The following is a 6,000-nucleotide window of genomic DNA, read 5'->3' on the forward strand; positions in this document are numbered from 1 at the left end:
TTATACAAAATGTTACAACAAGCTATGGGTCGGAACGAGCCAACTGAGTATGCGTTTTTCATCTTCGGTATGAGACTGAGAAATGTGGAATTAATGCCTCCAAGAATTTTCCTGTGCTTGAATATATACTGGATAGATCTGATAAACTCTGCTCAAATCACATCCCAGCTTTTTTTGAAGAAACAGGCATTAAAGCCGTCAGGGCCTGGTGATTTATTGTCCTCCATATCAAACAAAGCTTCCTTAATCTCTACTGCTGTAATAGGGCCAATAAGAGAGTTACTTGTGTCCTGATCGATCTCCTTTACTATGAGGGTATTAAGAAACCCAGGGTCACAGTAAGCTTCCGAGGGCACTCCCAATAGATCCGAATAGTACTGAAGAAAGGCATTTGCTACTTGGACCTTCCCCTCTCTTTTTGTTCCTTGTGCATCTGTTATAACCCCTACAAAGTTTCGGGTTTTTTTCTCCTTTAGCGCATTGAAAAAATATACACTGCACCTATCCCCGAAGCATAACCAATCAATATCCGTTTTATGAAAAATGTCCGCTTCCTCCATTTTTATCAAGCTACATAGCTTATCTCGCAGCTCGTACTCTTGAGCACTAAGGGCACAGTCCAACGGATACTGATGTAGCAAGTCTTGCACTAACTGGAGTTGCATTCTTGCTTCTTCGACCCTCCTTTGAATATCACTACTCAAGGACCTTGCCCACCCTTTCAAAACTGCCTTTAAGCATTTCAGTTTTCTAGTCATCATGAATGGTGGGCTACCATGCTCTGGAATATCCCAACACTCCTTCAGCGATGCCTGGAAGTCCTTATGTAGCAGCCAAAAATTGCAAAACCTGAATGGGGGATGGTTTCTTTCTGGACTAAAGAACGACATAACCAGCGGGCAGTGATCTGATAATCCCCGAGTTAAAACTTCCACTCTTGTGGCTAAGGTTTGGTGACCGGGCGGCATTGACTAAACATCTATCGGTTCGACCATTTTCTCATGCTTGCCCCCTCCACTATTCCAAGTGTAGTAACAACCCGACACATTGTGATCAAATAACCCCGCTACATTCAAACAAGCGGCAAACGGCCGAAGTTTCTCTCGGATGTCTGACTCTATCCCCTATTCTTTCTTGGGAGAATAACACATTGTTGAAATCTCCATAACACACCACGCCCATGGATGCCTACACTTAAGGCCTTTATCTCCTCCCACAAAATCTGCCTATCTTTGTCGCTTATTACTCGTGATACACGATAGTTAACAAAAAACTGAAACCATACTGCACACTTGTTGCCTTACAGTGCACAAATTGACTCCCTTCCACCTCCTTTTGAACAGCCAAGATACTTTGGTCCCAACAGATCCAAATGTGACCATACTCATCACTTGTATAGTTATGCTCCAACATCCATTGCGGACACACTGTACTTTTAGTTTTCGCCATTTTCTCTATTCGAACCTTTGTTTCCAACAGTCCCATGCAACTAATTTTGTTCTCTTTTATAAACTTACTCAACTGCTTTGCTTTCATACAGTCGTTTACTCCCCTAACATTCCAACTACAAACTCTAATCATAAGGATTATCGGCATTTTTCTTTCCACTCCCTTTGTTCTTCCCCCTTCCTCTCTTTCCTGACTCAGGCTGCGTGTTCTGCTCTACTCTTTGTTTCTGGGCTCTTGTTTGCATTGTAGTCCTCTCCACTTCTTCTATTTCTGGTCTAGTCGTTACCACCTTGTCCCCAAACAACTCTGACTCAGCATCAGATATATCATCATCTTCCAGGTCTGCCAGTTCCTCAAAAATATTTCTCTCTGCACAAAATAAGTTTGCTTCAGGGTGTAGGCCTCTCATTTGCTGTATAGGCGTGTGTATCGCTCCTCGGCCTTGAGTCTCAGAAGAATGTTCTCCAAAATAGCTCTCCACGCATCCTGGGGACACTACATTAATATTGCTGAGTGATAAAATCTCATTCTGTGTCTGTTGGGCCTGCTGGCCATTGTCCTCCACGCTACTCAGTCTCATCTCTCCACTGTCATCATTCCCATTCACCACCCTTTGTTCAGGATTTATGATAGCAACTGCTAGCGCCTCTGTTCCTTCACATTGATTACCCTGTATAGTTTCAGTTACATTACCCGTTTGGCTCATATTTCCTCCTCCTATGCTGTCTGATGTTGTTGTTTCAGCCCCATTTCGCTGCACTGCCCTTTGTCGCCATACCCTAGTCCTTCTTCCATTACACTGCTCTGCCGCATGTCCAAACTTGTTACAGTTTGTGCAAGACTTTGGCTTCCATGGGTACTCCAATGGTATCACAACCTCCCGGTTCCCAACCTTAACTGTTATTGCGTCTTTATATTCATAGTTCACTGGGAACTCGATACAAAATCTCGCAAAGGATAATCGTTTTCTTTTCGCTGTTGCGTCGTCCATAAACATAGGCGTGCCTCCCACTAAGCTCGCAAGGTATGACAGCCCATCAAAAGTCCACATTTCTTTTGGTACATTCAGCAGCTTGACCCATAGAGGTATGGACGCTACCTTGTTTTTGTAGTTATCTACCTCGACTGTCCATGGCTTAACTACAAACACTCAGCCCGCAATAAATATCGGCCCTTCATCCAGCACCATTTGGCGATCTTCCGAGCTCGTAAAACTCATATAAAAGAGTTCCTTGTCTGTGGTGATATCAAAAGACCCTTTCAATTTCCACTTTTTCTCCAAAAATTCCTTTACAGTAAAAAAGGACATTCTCTTATCCAGAAATACCCCACCAGATAATCGTCCCATTCCTTTATGCCTTGTTCCAGTAAATTTGTCGAGAATTGAGCCACTCCCTCAACAAAGATGGGAGCAAACGACTTAAAGGCCACATTGGACTCTACAGATCCTGCCCTACCAAACAAAGAGCTCCAAGAGTTGCTTCGAGAATCCGCTTCCCTGTTTGGGTTGCTAGAGGAAGCCATAATCTAGTTCCAAACCAGATAAAAACCAATATGCATAAACCAATAAACCCCAGCTACTCCTTTGAATCTCTGCGGACTCTATCTATACGTAGATGAGGATTTTACCAACAGAGAAGAGGAGGAAACACCTTTCACCGGCCACTAGCAACCACACTCTGTTGACAGAGGGGGATTTTACTATTAGTGGAAAGAAACAGAGAGAACAAAAAGATATATCCTACGAGAGGTTTTGTTTTGTCTACTTTAGGCAAATAAAGCTGGGTACCCGATCACAACATCAATCTATGTTATGTTGTTACCGATCGCCCTAAAAACGGTCCCCATTAGTTGAAATGATCTACTATGATCTACTTGTGACTTATTGTTGATATTCAAGTACACTTGATTTCTGTCACTATTATTGTGTGATGTCCCTTAGCTTGTTTATTCTTTAGAAAATTTCGTATTCATTGTCAAATATTAAGGAGCCTTAGTTTAAATCCACTTGCATATGGAGAGCCATATTTCATAAACCTTTCCAAATGTTTGAGTATGCAAATTCTAATAATGTGGATTACATTTCCTGTTTTGATATAAAACATTACTGTGTATTCTTGTGATTAAGAATAAAAAAAAAATTACTCTGCATATATATATATATATATATATATATATATATATATATATATATATATATATATCGCTAAGGAGTGACGACCATCTCATTTGTGTAAAAGAAACATTTTCTATATATCACATAAAGTTATTTGAGGCTTGAGCCATAGTCTGGACAGAACCAACACTCACTAGTTAACGTTTTATCCATAATAACATTGGTGGTTGAGGACCATACTTGCTATATATTTGTCGACAAAGGCAACGCACAGTTGTTACAGTAGTGATTCATGGCCATATTTTTCCTATGGTTACTCACTGCAACTCCTTTCATTTTTTATTGCATGTAAACTCGGTCGTTGAGCAGCTTGCTTATTTATTTATATGTGAGCCCAACCTACCAGCTGGGGGCTAATTCTTGATGTTTAAATCACTTCGATTTTGACCATATTTATTGCGTTTATTTTCTTGGTCTTTTAACAATTTTTGTAGGAGGTCTCAAGCGATTCCTATTTTACTCAAGTCTAAGAACATGCAGTGGATACAAAGAACTCCATCCTACAAACAAGTAGCAGCATAAGAAGTGATGATATGTCTCTGCCATTGTGCTTATAAGAGCATATCTTCGTTGGTTTTTCTATGTTGCAGAAGAGAAATCAAGGACATCTTCTACACCCTAGGCTAACATCGTGCTCTGGCTATAAGACTTGCTTATGTTGTGAAAGCATTGGGGGTCTAACCTCAGACACCTCCTATGCCCCACGAGTTCACAGGCTCCGGGCTAGCTCATGACTTGCCCACTCCTCCAAAGGTATATGGGGTCTAACCGGAGACACCTTTTTACACTGTGCGGGCTCAAAGGAAGTTCTGGACCATGACTAACCCACGTCGCTAAAAGGACATAGGGATCTAAGCTAAGATGTCTTCTATGCCGCATGGGTACACAGAAGTAACTCCTACTCTTTCTGTGCTATCTGAGGATTCTCAAACACTCGAGTCATAAATGACTCAAGCATCCGAGAAGGGGGCTATGTGTGGACCCTTCTTTTAGCTAGGTCCATTTACCGTAAGGCAGACATTTAAGGAAACTAAAGAGATAAAGATGGAACCATAAATCAAGGGATTTGGCCATAAAAGAAGGAACCAATTCCTTATTCCCAAAAGGATAAGATCCACATTCTCAAGAGGAGGGTTTCTCAGCTCACACACACACTCTCATCATGTACAAAGAAAGATCATCATTCTCAAGGGAGATCTCAACTCTTGTAACCAACTAGAAATCAAACACCATTAATGAAGATTAGTGTGGATGTAGGCATTTTTTTGGCCGAACAACGATAAAGTTTGTGTCTTGTACTATTTATCTTTCTTGCTGTTTTACGTATTATTTGTGGTGTTGTGTGAAAAATGGATTATCTTCATCAACAAAATATGTGTCGGACCAGTTTAAATTTGGTCTTGACAGTCCTCGAGTTGAAAATTGGAGAAAACAACCCGCGTGTTTAGAAATTAGGTTCGCACGATATTTTTCTTTGAAAAAACTCGCCCTTGAGTTATGCATGGGAATTATGAGAGCTTTATTTCCAAAATTCTTAAAAATTATGTCTCCTAGAGCTTTCCATCTCTTCTTGTGTCTTCTTTTCTTTTCATTCTGAGACGGTCTTCTAAAAATTATAGTTCAGGAACACGTGGAAGTAGAATTATGAAGTTTTGAATTTGAAAATTTGATTTTCCAAGCAAGTTCTTGATATCACTAGCAACAACTAACTTGTTGCAGTATTCAGCAAATGGGTCTTCAAATTCAAAATGTTTCAGTACAACTTCAACCATTATAGTATCCTCTTCTTTAAAAGAACTCACCTTCAAGTCGTCTTCATGAGGTGAATCTTCTTTTCTATCAATATATATCCACTTCAAAAGGTTTCTCCCAACAAAATTTTGATTTTCAACAAGGCAATTATGGACATCTTCCTTAACTTCAACAGTGACTGCAACTATATCTTTGGTGGGTGGAGGATTTGGGTTGATGGGTTGAGGTTTTGGGTTAGAAATTTTAGGTGGAGGTGTAGGTAATATGGGTGTAGAAATTAGTGGTGGTGTAGGTAATATGATAGTTGATATTGGTGGTGGTGTGGGTAATATGGGTGTTGATATTGGTATTGGTTGCGGTGTAGGTAATAGTGGTGGAAATGTTTGGAGAAGTGACGGTGGAGGCTTAAATATACTAGGATTTTCAGCTCTAGGAAGAAAAACACACCTTAACATACCACAATGCCAACAATAAATAGAATTATATCGATTATTGTTCATGTTAGTCCAAACACGATATGCTTCTCTAACAAGAAGTTCATCAATAATAATTGTTTTGGATTTATCTGTATATCTATGTTTTGAAAATTATTCTTCAACTAAGTGAATCCAATAAACAATATG

This window comes from Coptis chinensis, chromosome 4, assembly GCF_015680905.1.
Source record: "Coptis chinensis isolate HL-2020 chromosome 4, ASM1568090v1, whole genome shotgun sequence".
Classification (NCBI taxonomy): domain Eukaryota; kingdom Viridiplantae; phylum Streptophyta; class Magnoliopsida; order Ranunculales; family Ranunculaceae; genus Coptis; species Coptis chinensis.